Raw genomic sequence first — 18,637 nt, forward strand, 5'->3', positions numbered from 1 at the left:
TCGACCAAGACCCGCAACCGCCGTCGCCGGAGAAGAGAACCACGGTCCGCCGCGGACGCGGCGGACACGGAAGCAATGCGACCTAACCCAGCCTCCCCGACCGCGTCGTCGCCGCCAAACGCATCGCACAGCGAGAGGAGAACCCGACGACACCCTCGCCGAGCCCAACCGCTCGCCGGAATCACCGCGAGCATGTCGACTTCGCCGCAGCCCCCACGGTCGCTCGCTCGCCTATAAAAGGAGAGCTCCGCTCGTCGATCTGAGCACACCATCGCCTTCCCCTCTTCTCACTTGACCGCCTGAGCCACTCCACCGTCGACATTCCCCACCGCAGCCACCCAATCGCCACCTCACTGCCGCCGGACGCCGCGGAAGATCGCCGTCGATTGAAGCCGATCCGGAGACGCCGCCGGTGCCGGGAGCTCGCCGTCGTCCACATCTACATCACGCACACTGCCGGCCACCGCGGGAGCCCTGGTTAGCTCTCCCCCCCCTAGGCTCGCCGCCAGAACCTCGGCATCTCGCCGGAGAAGACGACGACCGTGCGCCGTTGGATCTCCTTCTAATCCTACGCTCCACGTCACCCCGTACCGTTTCGGGTTTAAACGCCCACTGACGGGTGGCCCCCACCCTGTCAGCAGGCCCGCGCGCACTGGATGCGCTGCTGGGCCGTTTTTCTCTGTTTAAACCGTTTCGGCCCACGTTGGTTTCCCGCCGGCCTGTTTAATTCAAATTCGTTTTAAACATTTTCCAAACAATCCAATACTGCACAAACTTTGAAATTAAATAGTTTCAAATTGGCTAAACCAAATTTAGTGAATTTGATATTGTTGGAAAGCCACTGAAATTCTCTACAAAATGCCACTGGCCTCTTGGTCAATTTCTTTGTAGAATTAATGTGACAAAAATAACAAGCCAGGGACTTTTCCCTATTCAAATAATTCTTAAAAATCAACCAAAATATATATTAAGTTAATTCCAACTCTAATAGCTCACATTTGACTTACACTAATTGTTTATGCAATAAAATGGTGTGGTCACTTTGCATGGTCATGCCATGGTTTTGTGAATGGAGATTTTGACTAGTTTAACTAGTTGATATTATCCAAAACTATTAGGATTAAATTGTGTGAAGTATTACACTTCATTTAAACTTGTCTCACATGAATTCATGGGATGTTTGGACCCCTGGTCCCAAACTCTCTTATATGGATTACTTGAGATTTAAATCAAATGTAGTGTTATTTAAATAGTATGAGGTGATCCACCTCATTTAAATCATTCTCCCAAATGATGATGATGATGAACATTTGACTTAGGTCAAGATGAGTTCATCCATGATTGTTGGAGAAATTAAATTTTAAGAAGATTTCAATGAGAGGAAATTATTTCTCAAGAACCCTATGGAAACTATCTTGTACATATAGAATACAAATTCTATTTAAATCCCACCACCCATGCACCCTAGTTTATTTATGTGTGTGCATAGAGTAGTTTGTGTGTTTATTTGTGATGTGTGGAATAGCCATTGAATTAGTGAGTAATTATACTCGTATTCAAATTTAGACGGTAGCACCGGAGAGTACGCCGAAGAAGAAGGTTGCTACCAGGAGGAGGAGGAGGAACAGTTTGAGAACTACCAAGGCAAGCTACATTACTATGCAAGCTTTTACTCTTGCAAAGTGCAAAGCCCCTTGGGGCAAGGCACCATGTTGCTTATCTTTTCTTATGTGAACCCATCCCAAGTTTTTACTTGTTTTCTAAATGATTTACTTTTATAGTTAACTTTGGTCAAAGTACAAGTTGGATACTAGAGTAGTGAGTTAGTCTCTTCCAAGCAAAGCAAGGTAGCACCCCTCATGAATTAGAGCTAGTGCTAATAAACTAAATTTGACTACTCTAGATGGGAGCCTTGTGATTTTGAAAGGATTTTGAAACCTTGGAATGAAGATGCATTCCATTGAATGATTTTTGAAGGTGAATATGACCAAGAGAAGATGGTGATTTTTGATAAAACATGATGTTGGTTTGAATGCGATACCTTTCCAATTCTCAAGTACCCCCACAATACCTGATTATGGGTAGGGCGTAACTGGAAGTTTATGCGTCTTAGTATGGGTTCCCTCTAAACAAGCGTCATCGGGGTTATGCCGAAAGCTGCCTCTACCACAAAAGAAACGATACGATATGATGCGAAATGAGGTGAACGTCCGGCCCAAGCCCTGTGCAGTTCCCAGGTTGACAGTTGGTCTTCACTGGGAGGCCAAGCTCATGGGGAGAGGTGCTCATACTAGGGTTCGTAAGTGAAAGGTTATGGTTGATGATCCGCGTACTGTGTTACGATTATTCGGGGAAATCCGACGGATGAAATCAAATGTTGTGGCACAAGTGTGCAACCTCTGCAGAGTGTAAACCTATTCGAATAGCCGCGTCCACGGTTACGGACGGTTGGAAAGGCCATACAGTTTCCGATGTCATATCTTTGAAAATGATGTTGAAAGGTGATGGTGAAATGATTTGTGGTGGATTGAATTGAAATCACCTCTTGAATGGTGGGGATGACACTAATGTTCCCACCTGAGTTAGTTAGCACTTGAGTAAGCTTTTCTCAAAACTTTGTAAACTAAAACTAGCTTTATGCAAATAAACTAGAGCTTAGCAAACCCTACTAGATTGTCTAGCACTTACATTAGTTTGAGTTTGCGAGTACTCAACGTACTCACGGCTTTGTCCCTGGCTATTCAAATGGCCAGAGTATGAAGATGAACAAGGAGATGACCAGCAGGACGCCTACGACAACTAAGCGCCTTCCGACGTCAAGCGTTGGCCTGTGGACTCAAGAGTCCTTGTATCTTACGCTTCCACTATGTTGAACTATGAATTTGTGTTTGTTCGTTGATCAATAGATCAACTATTCGTGTAATATGGATCATGTTATTCCAATTTGTAAGACTTATGGTTTGTAATGAATGATGACTGTGATACTTAACTATTATGCCTCGCAACAACAATATTCCTGGGATTGCGATGTATGACATAATAGGCATTCGGACTTAAAAATCCGGGTGTTGACAAGTTGGTATCAGAGCCATTGTTTGACCTTAGAAGACCTTAGTTAGAATGGGCGTTCTGAAAAATTTAACTTTGAAATCAAATGGAAGAAATTATTTGTGAAAATTTACTACATTCTTGCCTTTGAGACTTTGCCAAAATTTGATGAATCATGTTCTATCTTATGTGAATCAACTTAAAACTTGCCACACTTTGCACTCTCTAACTCACTCATCCAATTCTCTTTCAGATGGAGCCGAATGAACCCCTCAACACCAAGTTTTATCAGCTTGGAAACGGAGGAAGCTTGATCTTCGAGCATGACCTCGACTCCACGTCGGATCACCTTGGCCGCCCACACCCCGAGTTTCACGGGATTCGGGTGGACGACCAGCCGGGAGGGGAACTGCGGTGGATTATCACTTTGCCGACTTGAGGGGCAAGTCGGAGCCTCCCACCTCGGAGAGGATCCTTTTCTCTTTCGGGGAAAGCAAGCGGCTCGACGGGCTTGCACGTGCTCTTCGGAAGCACTTGCTCGTCTGTGCGGACAGAATACCGAAGCCCTTCGTGAGGAACGCTTTGCGCATCTCGCACGGCGTAACTCTGACGGAAGACCCATGGATGTGCCACTCCACCCCCAGTTGAGGCACCATGTGGATCACTTGGACTTCATGCTCTACCAGACTCAGAGGGACCTCGACGCCTCTCGCGCTTACGCGAACCAGACCCATGCTCACATCATCGAGCAGGGTGAGGCGATCAAGCTACTCAACAACGACCGCAGGAACCTTCGCCAGCAGCGTGCCAAGAAGGACGCTACGATTCGCCGCCTTCGCGACCGGATCGCGTCACTTGAGGCCACTGTCAAGGCCCAGGAGGATCAGATTCTTCAGCTGGAGGAGGACAATGGAGGCATCGACATCCGAGGAGGAGACGCCTTTCTGAGCGATGACGATGACTTTGAGGAGGACGAGAGCACCGAGGAGGAGGACTACGAGTTCCTGGAGGCCGGACAGGATGACTACGTCCCGATCGATATAGATGATGAGGAGTAGTTGCACTAGTTTCACTTATAGTAGGTGTGAGTTGTATCCCGTCCTTTGTATCGTAGCATGAGAATGGTTCTTAAAACCATTGGAGTATGTGTGTAGTTTGTACTATGTGTTGCATGAATGAATGAATGTTATGTTTGTCATGAAAAGATTACCAGTTTTCAAATGTTTTTCAAACTTAACCAAAATGAACCATAGATTGTTCCCTCTTATCTCATGATCTTCTATATCTTCAGATGGCCCCTCCGAATCGCACCAACGACGCGATGATGCAACTTCTGCAAACCTTGCTTGCAGACCGGGAAACCGAGAGAGCCGAGCGCCAAGCCAACATCATCGCCCTGCAGAACATCGCCAACCAAGGCCATGGAAATCATGACCACCCCGGATCCAAGCTCAAGAACTTCCAGAACACCAACCCTCCGGTGTTTAGCAAGACCGAGGAGCCCCTCGACGCCGACGATTGGCTCCAGACTATGGAGAACAATCCGGAAGTAGGCCGGAGTGGAAGCCAACGAGAAGGTGTTGTTCGCCACTCACTATCTCGCTGGACCAGCTCGCGCTTGGTGGACAAGTACCCGTGCCATGAACGGAGGTCAATTCATGACTTGGGAGGATTTCAAACTCAAGTTCAGCAAGTACCATGTACCCCCGGGTCTTATCAAGAAGATGAGGGATGAGTTCCGTGAACTGAAACAAGGTCGCATGACGGTGGTTGAATACCGCGACAAGTTTCTCACTTTGTCAAGGTATGCCCCTGATGAGACTGACACCGTTGAGAAGAGGAAGGAGAGATTCCTGAACGGGCTGCATGATGAGATGCAGAATCGTCCTCGTCAACATCCCCTTCGCCGACCTCGAAGCCCTTGTTGACTCCGCCATCCAGATGGAGGGCAAGTTAAACCAAGCCAATGAGAACCGCAAGCGCCGCATGGCAAGTCAGAGTGGATCCAGCCACCCCCAAAAGTTTCACCCTAGCTCAAGCGGAGGTTTCAATCCGAGACACAACAAACCCCCGATGCAGAACTCTCGCCCCCCTTACCAGAACCGGAGTGGAGGAAACTCCAAGCCAGGAGGCTACAACAACAACTACAACAACAACAACTACAACCGCGCTCCACCCCGAGCCCCGAACACCAACAACACCAACACCAACACCAACACCAACCCCAGAACCGGGAGCAATGCCATTCCCGTTGCGAACAAGCAGGACAAGAGCACTATCACTTGTTATGAGTGTGGTATAGTGGGGCACTACTCCAACGAGTGTATCCAAGCCAACTCTGGATCAAATCAGGGTCGTTTGTCGCTACCCTGATGTGTTTCCGGATGATCTACCCGGTATGCCCCCGGACCGGGATATCGAGTTTATCATCGAGTTAATCCCCGGAACTTGGCCCATCGCCCAGAGAGCCTACAGCATGAACGCAACTGAGCTTGTGGAGCTGAAGAAGCAAATAGATGACATGTTAGCCAAAGGTTTGATTAGACCAAGTGCATCCCCCTGGAGATCCCCCGTCTTGTTTGTTGACAAGAAGGATGGTGCAAATCATTTATGCACAGACTATCGTAAGCTTAACGATGTCACCATCAAAAACAAATACCCCTTACCCAAGATCGAAGACTTGTTTGACCAACTCACCGGATCCCGAGTTTTCTCGAAGATTGATCTTAGAACTGGATACCACCAACTGAAGATCCGAGCCACCGACATTCCAAAAACTGCCTTTACCACCAGATATGGGTTGTATGAGTACAACGTCATGTCATTTGGATTGACCAATGCCCCCGCTTATTTCATGAATCTCATGAATAAGATCTTCATGAACTTCTTGGACAAATTTGTTGTTGTTTTCATCGACGACATTCTGGTCTACTCCAAGTCCGAAGAGGAACATGAACAGCATTTGGAGATTGTCCTAGAAACCCTGAGACAGCACCAGTTGTACGCCAAGTTTAGCAAGTGTGAGTTTTGGCTGGAAGAAGTTGGATTCCTCGGACACATCTTGTCTGCAGGAGGAATTGCCGTAGATCCCGCCAAGATCAAAACTGTTATGGAATGGAAAGCCCCAACCACACAAACCGAGGTCCGCGCTTTTCTTGGATTAGCCGGATATTACCGCAGATTTGTCGAAGGTTTCTCGAGCATCGCTCGACCAATGACCCAACTGCTGAAAAAGGACAGAAAGTTTGAGTGGACCGACAAGTGTGAAGAGAGCTTTCAACAGCTCAAGAGTAGACTGACAACAGCCCCAATCCTGATCATGCCAGATATCGCAAAGCCCTTTGACGTATATTGCGACGCCTCCAAGACTGGACTTGGATGCGTGCTTATGCAAGAAGGAAAGGTTGTATCCTACCTTTCTAGGCAACTCAAGCAACATGAGCAGAACTACCCAACCCACGACCTCGAGCTTGCAGCCGTGGTCTTAGCCTTGAAAGTTTGGCGTCATTACCTCATGGGTAATCGATGCGAGATCTACTCCGACCACAAAAGCCTCAAATATATTTTCACCCAGAAGGAGTTGAACATGAGACAACGCCGATGGATCAAATTGATCAAGGATTACGACATGGAGATTCACTACCACCCCGGCAAGGCCAATGTGGTAGCGGATGCTTTGAGTCGACTGCCGTGCCAGTTGAACTCCATGCTCGCAACCGAACAGCCCAGCTTGCACCAAGAGTTTGAACAGTTCAGACTTGAACTCGTTAGTGAAGGATTCCTAGCCAGCATAGAATTGCAACCCACCTTGGTTGGTCAGATCAAGGAAGCCCAGAAAGACAACGCTAGCATTGACGGAATCAAGAAACAGATAGCCGCAGGAAAAGCCCCCGGATTCACCATTGACGAAGCCGGAGTGCTTTGGTACAAAGAACGTCTCTGCGTACCATCGGACTCTGACTTGAAGCAAGTCATCCTGCAAGAAGCCCATGACACCCTTTACTCCATCCACCCCGGAGGTACCAAGATGTACCAGGACCTCAAAGAACAATTTTGGTGGCACGGAATTAAGAGAGAGATCGGTAGCTATATCGCTAAATGTGACATCTGCCAGAGAGTCAAGGCAGAACACCAAAGACCCGCTGGACTGTTGCAACCCCTTCAGATTCCGGAATGGAAATGGGACTCCGTAGGAATGGACTTTATCACCGGACTGCCCAAATCTAGCAAAGGCAATGATTCCATATGGGTAGTGGTTGATAGATTGACCAAAGTCGCCCATTTCATCGCCGTCAAAACCACCTATCAAGGCCCCAAGTTAGCTGAACTCTACATCTCCAGAATAGTCGCCTTGCACGGAACCCCCAAATCGATAGTGTCAGATAGAGGATCACAGTTCACCTCAAGGTTCTGGCAGAAGGTGCATGAAGGACTAGGCACTCGCCTAAATTTCAGCACCGCCTATCACCCTCAGACCGACGGACAGACGAGAGAGTAAACCGGATATCGGAAGACATGCTTAGAGCATGCGTACCGGAATACGGATCCAAGTGGGAAGACTGCCTGCCTTACGCAGAATTCTCTTACAACAATAGTTATCAAGCCAGCCTACAGATGGCTCCCTTTGAAGCCTTGTACGGAAGGAAGTGCCGTACCCCCCTGAACTGGTCAGAAGTCGGAGAGAGTCAAGTTTTCGGCCCAGATGTTCTTCGTGAAGCCGAAGAGAAGGTTCACAAGATCCGCGAGTATCTCAAGACTGCGCAATCCAGACAGAAGAGCTACGCCGACAAAAGACGTCGGGAGATGACCTTTGAGATCGGAGATTTCGTCTATCTCAAAGTATCCCCCTTGAAAGGGATGCAAAGGTTTCAGCTGAAAGGAAAGCTTGCACCTCGCTATGTGGGACCTTTCCAAGTCCTCAGCCGCCGAGGTGAAGTATCTTATCAACTGGAGTTGCTCGAAGAAATGTCGGTCGTGCACGATGTTTTTCACATCTCACTTCTCCGGAAATGTCTTGAAGTCCCTGAGAAGACCGAAGTGTTCAAGAACATCGATCACCGATCGGTGGATATCAACAAAGATCTGACTTACCGCGAAGTGCCAATTCGCATCCTAGAAGAAGCTTACAGAACCACCCGCACCCGAAGCATCAAGTTTCTAAAGATCCAATGGAGCAATCATACCGAGGATGAAGCCACCTGGGAACGCGAAGACTTCATGAAGAAGGAGTACCCAGATCTCTTTAGTACCTAACTTTCTTTTCGATCTCGGGACGAGATCTTTTGTAAGGGGGAAGGGTTTGTAACACCCCAAATTTCAATAAAAAGAAAGTTAGAAGATTCCAGAAATACAAAATTTCAAACCAACAAAAACTTTTCTTTTGCATATAGTACCATGCATAGGACTTGTGCATTTGAGTGATATGCCATGATGATTGTTATTACTTGTTCTTGATATGCTCTAAAACCCTAGAGTGATCATGTGAAGATCACCAACCAAATAAATCAAAGAGGAAGAAAATCCATAAAATACAAAACCCTAAAAACCCTCACATATGCCCTATGGCATTTTTATAAATTTTGACCCTAGACCTATTTGGTCTTCACCATTAGTTGAATAATGTTGTTAAACACTTATTACAACTTTTGGAATCAAGGGTTCACAATTCAAATGAATTTCCAACACTTTTCCCACTCACATGTGATGATGACCAAATCTGCCAATTTTAGTCTGATCACCACTTTGAGCCCCTGCAATTCAATTTTCCCAAACCAATCTTTGCTAACTCTTTGCACCATTTCAAAGTCAACATCAAGGTGAACAACTTTGATGAAGACCACCCTGCCAAATTCATCTTTGATCACTAGCTATGCTCATCCAAAGTTGCAACTTTATATTAAGATCAACAATCTCCACTTAGCCATTTTGGCCAAATTTTGAAATCTAATTTTTCCACCACCACCTCAATTCATCTCTGGTCAATTACAACTTATCTCAACCTTCACATATCACAAACTTTCACCTTTTGAACTTTTTCCAATTTGGATAATTTTGCATTTTCCAAAATTGGGCACTATTTGCAACTATTGCAAATAGTGATCTACCTCACCAAATTTTAAACCAAAGCTATCCTACAATGTTCCCTGGTCCCCTTAAACCCTAAATGAAACATAGTGGAGCTAAGGAGGGAGAGAGAGCAAGCATGGCATGGCCATGCCGGCCACATGCCGGCCATGCCGCACCACCCCCTCTCCCCTTGCTTCCCCAACCCTGGCCCCCGCGCCACAGCATGCCACCGCCTCTCCTACGCCACCCTAGCCCAGCCCCGGTCGAGGAGGAGCTCGACAACGCCCGGACCAGCACGCGTCCACGACGCCACGGACGCCGCTCACGTCGCGCGTGTGCCCGACGCGGACACACACCGGCCACGCGCCGCGCCACGACCTCGAGCACCCCCTGGACCCCTGCGAGCACGTTGAGCATCACCGTGACACCGCAACGCTCCCAGACACGCCCTCGACCAAGACCCGCAACCGCCGTCGCCGGAGAAGAGAACCCTGGTCCGCCGCGGACGCGACGGACACGGAAGCAATGCGACCTAACCCAGCCTCCCCCGACCGCGCCGTCGCCGCCAAGCGCATCGCCCGGCGGAGGAGAACCCGACAGCACCCTTGCCTAGCCCAACACCTCGCCGGAATCGCCGCGAGCATGTCGACTTCGCCGCAGCCCCCACGGTCGCTCGCTCGCCTATAAAAGGAGAGCTCCGCTCGTCGATCTGAGCACACCATCGCCTTCCCCTCTTCTCACTTGACCGCCTGAGCCACTCCACCGTCGACATTCCCCACCGCAGCCACCCAATCGCCACCTCACTGCCGCCGGACGCCGCGGAAGATCGCCGTCGATTGAAGCCGATCCAGGAGACGCCGCCGGTGCCAGGAGCTTCGCCGTCGTCCACATCTACATCACGCACACTGCCAGCCACCGCGGGAGCCCTGGTTAGCTCTCCCACCCCCTAGGCTCGCCGCCAGAACCTCGGCATCTCGCCGGAGAAGACGACGACCGTGCGCCGTTGGATCTCCTTCTAATCCTACGCTCCACGTCACCCCGTACCGTTTCGGGTTTAAACGCCCACTGACGGGTGGCCCCCACCCTGTCAGCAGGCCCGCGCGCACTGGATGCGCTGCTGGGCCGTTTTTCTCTATTTAAACCGTTTCGGCCCACGTTGGTTTCCCGCCGGCCTGTTTAATTCAAATTCGTTTTAAACATTTTCCAAACAATCCAATACTGCACAAACTTTGAAATTAAATAGTTTCAAATTGGCTAAACCAAATTTAGTGAATTTGATATTGTTGGAAAGCCACTGAAATTCTCTACAAAATGCCACTGGCCTCTTGGTCAATTTCTTTGTAGAATTAATGTGACAAAAATAACAAGCCAGGGACTTTTCCCTATTCAAATAATTCTTAAAAATCAACCAAAATATATATTAAGTTAATTCCAACTCTAATAGCTCACATTTGACTTACACTAATTGTTTATGCAATAAAATGGTGTGGTCACTTTGCATGATCATGCCATGGTTTTGTGAATGGAGATTTTGACTAGTTTAACTAGTTGATATTATCCAAAACTATTAGGATTAAATTGTGTGAAGTATTACACTTCATTTAAACTTGTCTCACATGAATTCATGGGATGTTTGGACCCCTGGTCCCAAACTCTCTTATATGGATTACTTGAGATTTAAATCAAATGTAGTGTTATTTAAATAGTATGAGGTGATCCACCTCATTTAAATCATTCTCCCAAATGATGATGATGATGAACATTTGACTTAGGTCAAGATGAGTTCATCCATGATTGTTGGAGAAATTAAATTTTAAGAAGATTTCAATGAGAGGAAATTATTTCTCGAGAACCCTATGGAAACTATCTTGTACATATAGAATACAAATTCTATTTAAATCCCACCACCCATGCACCCTAGTTTATTTATGTGTGTGCATAGAGTAGTTTGTGTGTTTATTTGTGATGTGTGGAATAGCCATTGAATTAGTGAGTAATTATACTCGTATTCAAATTTAGACGGTAGCACCGGAGAGTACGCCGAAGAAGAAGGTTGCTACCGGGAGGAGGAGGAGGAACAGCTTTGAGAACTACCAAGGCAAGCTACATTACTATGCAAGCTTTTACTCTTGCAAAGTGCAAAGCCCCTTGGGGCAAGGCACCATGTTGCTTATCTTTTCTTATGTGAACCCATCCCAAGTTTTTACTTGTTTTCTAAATGATTTACTTTTATAGTTAACTTTGGTCAAAGTACAAGTTGGATACTAGAGTAGTGAGTTAGTCTCTTCCAAGCAAAGCAAGGTAGCACCCCTCATGAATTAGAGCTAGTGCTAATAAACTAAATTTGACTACTCTAGATGGGAGCCTTGTGATTTTGAAAGGATTTTGAAACCTTGGAATGAAGATGCATTCCATTGAATGATTTTTAAAGGTGAATATGACCAAGAGAAGATGGTGATTTTTGATAAAACATGATGTTGGTTTGAATGCGATACCTTTCCAATTCTCAAGTACCCCCACAATACCTGATTATGGGTAGGGCGTAACTGGAAGTTTATGCGTCTTAGTATGGGTTCCCTCTAAACAAGCGTCATCGGGGTTATGCCGAAAGCTGCCTCTACCACAAAAGAAACGATACGATATGATGCGAAATGAGGTGAACGTCCGGCCCAAGCCCCGTGCGGTTCCCGGGTTGACGAGTTGGTCTTCACCGGGAGGCCAAGCTCATGGGGAGAGGTGCTCATACTAGGGTTCGTAAGTGAAAGGTTATGGTTGATGATCCGCGTACCGTGTTACGATTATTCGGGGAAATCCCGACGGATGAAATCAAATGTTGTGGCACAAGTGTGCAACCTCCGCGAGTGTAAACCTATTCGAATAGCCGCGTCCACGGTTACGGACGGTTGGAAAGGCCATACGGTTTCCGATGTCATATCTTTGAAAATGATGTTGAAAGGTGATGGTGAAATGATTTGTGGTGGATTGAATTGAAATCACCTCTTGAATGGTGGGGATGACACTAATGTTCCCACCGAGTTAGTTAGCACTTGAGTAAGCTTTTCTCAAAACTTTGTAAACTAAAACTAGCTTTATGCAAATAAACTAGAGCTTAGCAAACCCTACTAGATTGTCTAGCACTTACATTAGTTTGAGTTTGCGAGTAGTCAACGTACTCACGGCTTTGTCCCTGGCTATTCAAATGGCCAGAGTATGAAGATGAACAAGGAGATGACCAGCAGGACGCCTACGACAACTAAGCGCCTTCCGACGTCAAGCGTTGGCCTGTGGACTCAAGAGTCCTTGTATCTTACGCTTCCGCTATGTTGAACTATGAATTTGTGTTTGTTCGTTGATCAATAGATCAACTATTCGTGTAATATGGATCATGTGATTCCAATTTGTAAGACTTATGGTTTGTAATGAATGATGACTGTGATACTTAACTATTATGCCTCGCAACAACAATATTCCTGGGATTGCGATGTATGACATAATAGGCATTCGGACTTAAAAATCCGGGTGTTGACAGCGTAGAAGGGACTCGTTAGTCCACAGGCCAACGTCTGACGTCAGAAGGCTCCCTAGTTGTCGTGGGCGTCCTGCTGGTCGTCCTCTTCATACTGCTGTTCTGCTTCATAATCTGGCCATTTGAATAGCCAGGGACACAGCCGTGAGTACTTTAAAGTACTCGCAAACTAATACTAATGTAAGTGCTAACAATTCTAGTAAGGGGTACTAAGCTCTAGTCTATTTTGCGTAAAGCAAATTTTATTTCACAAACATTTCTGTAAACCACTCTTCATGTACTAACTATCTCAAGTGGGAACATTAGTGTCATTCCCACAACTCTGTTGTGATTCCAAGTCAAGATCTCAAGTTCAAACTCATAAGTCAACCTTCACCATTCATGGTTTTCAAAAAAAATCTGATGACGGAACAGTATGGCCTTTCCAACTGTCCATAACCGAGGACGCGGCTATTCGAATAGGTTTAACTCTGCAGAGGTTGTACACTTGTGCCACAACAATTGCAATAGCTCGTCAGGGGTAACTGGCCCTGATTTATCGTACGCAGTACGCGAACTACCAATCATAACCTTTCATTTACATACCCTAGTATAGGCACCTCTCCCCATGAGCTTGGCCTCCCAGTGAAGACAGACAGTCAGCCTGGGAACTGCACAGGGCTTGGGCCGGACATTCACCTCTTTTCGCATCATATCGTATCTTTTCTATTGTGGTAGAGGCAGCTTTCGGCATAACCCCGATGACGCTTGTTTAGAGGGAACCCATACTAAGACACACAAACTTCCAGTTAAGCCCTACCCAGATTCAGGTATTGTGGGGGTACATGTAAAATTGGAATGGTATCGCATCCGAACCCAACCATCAGTGTTTTTGTAAAATTCACCAAGTCCTTCACCAGTCATATTCACCTTCAAAATCTCTCAATAGAATGACTCATCATTCCAAAGTTTTCAAAGTCATTTCAATTCCCAAGTTCCCAAAGGGAGTAGTCCCTTCCAAAAGTAGCACTAGCATCTAGGTATGAGGGGTGCTAAGTATTTGGTTTGCTTCTAGGCTAAGTTTGATACTCTTGTACTCATCCAATACTAACCAAGTGAATCATGAATCAACAAGTACTTTGATAAACAAAGTAAGTAAAACTGGTAGGGTAAAACTGGGAGATAGGATCATAAGCATAGAGTAAATAAGGTAATGCCTTGCTCCTAGTGAGCTTTGCACCTTGCAAGAGTATTATCTTGCTATGTTTGGGGGAGACTAACTTTACTACTCTAGTAACCAACTTGTACTTTGACCAAAGTTAACTATAAAAGCAACTCATTTCGAAAACAAGTAAAAACTTGTAATGTATAAAATTGGGATCGGCTTATGTAAGAAAAGGTAAGATTCATGGTGCCTTACCCCAAAGGGGCTTTGCACTTTGCAAGAATATTAGCTTGCAAAAGGATAGTTTCTATCAGTGTTAGCTTGCAACATTATAACTTGCAATAGTCTAGCTTGCATAGTATTTTGGCTTGCCTTGGTTGAAGTGAGGGTCCAAGTTCCCTTCTCCTTTCTCTTTGTAGAAGTCCTCCTCTTCTGATACTCCTTGGTACTAGCGTCTAAAATATGAATACGGAGTATACAATCATCATACCAAATTTACATATTAAACTAAGCACACACAAGCTTCACACAACTTAACTAGCATCACAAACTACTATTAAGTGGGTGGATGTGTTCCTCTTATTTAAGAAAAATAATTTCCTCTCATGAACAGAATATGACCTAGGTTGACAAAAGTCAACCTCTTCATACTCATCATTTAGGAAAATGATTTAAATGAGGTTCCATACCTCATACACTTTGATACTAACAAGGTAGTGATTTAATGTCACCAAATACTCAACATGAGATTGTATAGACCATGGTCACCACCTCATGTTGAAATACTTGAGACCAAGATTTAAATGAGAGGGAAACCTCTCATATGATTTAACACATAGTTGTAATTAGGTTAACAACTACTATTGAGGTGGTTTCACCTCCTCAACAATTCATTGGCTATTCTAACCTTACTTGTATGTACACCAATTATTCTATTCACACAAATACTACCATTAGGGTGCATTGGTTGTGTTGCTTGAGGAAAATAGTCTCCTCCCCTTACATGTGTAAAAGATAGTTTCCATCTAGTGTTTGAGAAATACTTTTCTCTCATTGAAATCTTCTTAAGATTTAATTTCTCAAACAATCATACATGAAATCATGTTGACTCAAGTCAACCATTCATCATCATCATTTGAGAAATAGATTTAAATGAGGTAGAGTACCTCATACCCTTTTAATAACACTACATATGATTTAAATCTCTAAGTAATTCATATAAGTGAGTTTGGCCAGGGGTCCAAACATCACATGAATTCATTTGAGACAAGATTTAAATGAAGTATAAGACTTCATATGAATTACTTAATAGTTTTGGACAATATCCACTAGTTAAACTAGCCATATTGTACACTACTTAAACTAGGGCATGATCATGTAAAGTGACCACACCATTTTATTGCATAAACAATTAGTGTAAGTCAAATGTGAGCTATTGGAGTTGGATTTGACTCAATAACTATTTTGGTTGATTTTTAAGAATTATTCTAAGGCAGAAAAGTCCCTGTATTGTTTATTTTGCTATATTAATTCTACAAATAATTTTGAGATGGGACCAGTGGCATTGGATAGATCTTTTCCTAAGCTTTCCAACAATATAAAGTTCATCAAAAATGGTTGGGTAGATTTGAAACTATTCAATTTCAAACACTGCATCAGTTTGCCATTTATCTAAAAAGAATTAAACGAATTTCAGATTTAAACTGGGCGGGAAACGAAGTGGGCCGATTTAGTTTGAAACGCAGCACAGAGGAGTTGGGCCGGCCCAGCTAACGCTGCGGGCCAGCTGACAGCAGGCCCCACTCGTCAGCGGGTGAGGCTTACCGAAGCGGTACGCGCGAGTGTTGGCCGTGCGATCAGATCAAGATCCAACGGCGGGTGGTCGTCGTCGTCGTCGACGCGAGGAGCTTGCGGGAGCGGCGGATGTAGGGGGTCGGCGGCGAGCTGGGACTCCGGCGAGCGGCGGCGGTGATGCAGGTCGACGTTGTAGACGACGGCGAGTGCGCCGGTACTGGTGGCGTTTCCTGGGGCGGCCTCCTTCTCCGGCGAGCTTCGGCGACAGAGAGCGGCGGTGAGGTAGCAATTGGGCAGCTCTGGTGGGCAATGCGGCGAGGCGAGGTGGCTAGACTACTCAGGGAGGAGAGGGGATTCGAGAGGCGTGCTCCATTTGAAGGGAGGGGTGCTCCTTATATAGTAGCGAGGAGAGGCCGAGGGTGCGAGAAAGGTCGACGAGGTCGCGGCGTTTCCGGCGAGCACTGGGGGTAGGCGAGGGCGGCGCTATGTAGGGGAGGTCGAGGCGGTGCTAGGAGGCTAGACGGCGAGGTGGGGGATGGTCTGATGTGGGCGCGCGACGGCGACGTTCTGGCGGCAGGGTTGCGGGAAGACGGGGACCTGGTCGTCGGCGACGGCGCTCGCGCGGGGCACGGCGCGTGTCTAGCGGGCTTTGGTCATCCAGGAGAGCTTGCTGGCGAAGGGAGATGGCGAGAGGGGGCCTGGGTCGACGGCGCACCGCGATGCTCTGTCGCGCCCAGGGCGTGGCTGGCGCACGTCCGGCGCGTTCTGGGCACGTCAGGCATGGCGCGTTCCTGGCGGGGGCGTGTCGATCTCCGGCAGGGGTTGGTCTAGGATGCAGTAGGGAGTCGAGGTGGCACTCGTGGGCATGGTGGCCAGGGCCGGGGGTGAAGGGAAGGAGAAGGAGAGGGACATGGCCGGCATGGCCATGCCATGCTAGCATGGCTAGCTCCTCCTAGGGTTCCTGTGGGTGTGCTAGTGTGAGAGGGGTCAAGGGAACCAGAGAGAGTGAAATGGGGCAGGTGGAGTTAGGCCAAACACTATACAAATAGTGTTTGAGATTATTCCATATTTGCCCAATTCCAAATTTTGTAAAATTTGGTTGATCTCTAATGGATTCAAAAATTGAAAAAGGTCGGATTGGTTGAGTTGCAATTGACCAGAGACAACTATGTGTGGTGGTGGAAATTAGAATTTCAAAGAATGGCAAAATTTGATAAGTGGGAGATTGTTCCACTTAATTAAAAGTGCCAACTTTGGATGAGCATAGCAAATGATCAAGAATGATTTTGGCCAGGGGGTCTTTACCAAAGTTGCTCTCCTTGATGTGCTCTTGGATGACATTCAAAGAGTTGGGAAAGTTTAGTTTGAAAAACTTGAAATAGAGAGGCTCAAAGTAGGGACCAGAATATAAATGGCAGATTTGACCATTATCCCATGTGATCCCCAATTGAGTTTTGAAAAACATTTGAATTGTGTTTCTTGGATTCCAATAGTTGTGATAAATGTTTAGTAACATTATACAACTAATGGTGAAGGCCAAATTGGTCTAGGGTCAAAATTTATAAAAAATGGCATAAGCCATATGTGAGGGTTTTGTGATTTTCTCACTTTTATTCTTTTATTCCTCTTTGCTTCAATTTGACAAGAGTGAGATTTATTTGGTGTTAGATTGAGTTAGGTGAAAGGTTCCAACCATTTTGAGGCAAGGTTGGTGCCTAGGTCAAGGTTTGATAAATTGGCCCTAAGTGTATGTGAGGGAAAATTGGAATTATCCCACTATTGGATTTCTCTCCATTTGATTGGACTTGTCTTGACTCTAATGTCATTCTTATTAGTTTAGAAACATTTTCAAACCATTGAAACCATTCCACAAGGTCTAGCTCAAAGATTTGTAAAATTGGCAAAAACACATGAGAGAGGACGAGTCAATTTTTCTTATTCTTGGAAGGTGTTCCCCTTGCTTTACTTGAGCAAGGTTGAGGGTCAATTTAGGGTTAGATGGGGTTCAGAGATGGTCTCACACCATTTGGTTAGGGTAGGAGTGCATAGGGCAAGAATTGGTGAAAATGGCTATGGGTCACATATGCCTCTATGCATATGTGGCATTTGATTTTTAATTTGGCTAGGCTTGACCCAATTGATGTTGTTGAGAGTTGAAATGGTATATAGGAGTGATCCAACCATTCAATTTCAAGTCTTAGGGTCAAGATCCTCGGTTTCACAAATTTGATATTTTGCTCTCATATGCCTCTATGGCATTATTACTTTCTTTTTACAATCTTTTGTTCCACTTTGGATTGTGTAGGAAAAGTACTAGATAAGGTTTAAGAAGATTTTCCAATTCTCTAAGTAAGGTAGAAAGGCCCAAGGTAAAGTTTTACAAAATAGCCATAGGCATATATGCCTCTTTTTTAAATAAGATTTTTCCTTTTTATTTTATTTCTCAAAGATTGATAACAAGAAGGATGTGGTTTAGGGTTTAATAAGTTTTGCAATGGTTCACCACCATTTAGCAAAATAAGAAAAGGTAGGGTTCAAGATTTACTTATGAAGGCTATAGGCCCACATATGGCTTTCTTCTATTTTGGGTTTCTCAAAATAGATCCAAATGATTTTTGAAAAGGTTAGGGTTTAGGGTTTTTCTTATTTGATTTCTTTCTCTTTTAATTCAATTTGGTTTGTGATCTTTACTTGGATCACTTTAGGGTTTTAGGGTTTATCACAAGCATACTAACACTCATCGGGGCAAAAGCACAAGTAATAGGTAGGAGCACTAAGCATAATACCTTATATAAGAAAAGTTTTTGTTGGCTCTCATTTTTGGAAAAAGGAAATTTATTTTCTCTTTATTTTGAAATTTGGGGTGTTACAAACCCTTCCCCCTTAAACAAATCTCGTCCCGAGATTTTAAGAAGAGTTAGGTTCCTAAGAGAGATTGGGTGATAAGATTTAGCAGGAAACATACTTGGCATGTTCTGAGGTGCTTCTTGTGCTTCGGTGGCCGTTATGTTGTAGTAGCGACCGTTGCGGTTGTTCGGGTAGTTTGGAGCAAACTTTCT

Source organism: Lolium rigidum, chromosome 3 (genome assembly GCF_022539505.1).
Source record: "Lolium rigidum isolate FL_2022 chromosome 3, APGP_CSIRO_Lrig_0.1, whole genome shotgun sequence".
Lineage (NCBI taxonomy): Eukaryota > Viridiplantae > Streptophyta > Magnoliopsida > Poales > Poaceae > Lolium > Lolium rigidum.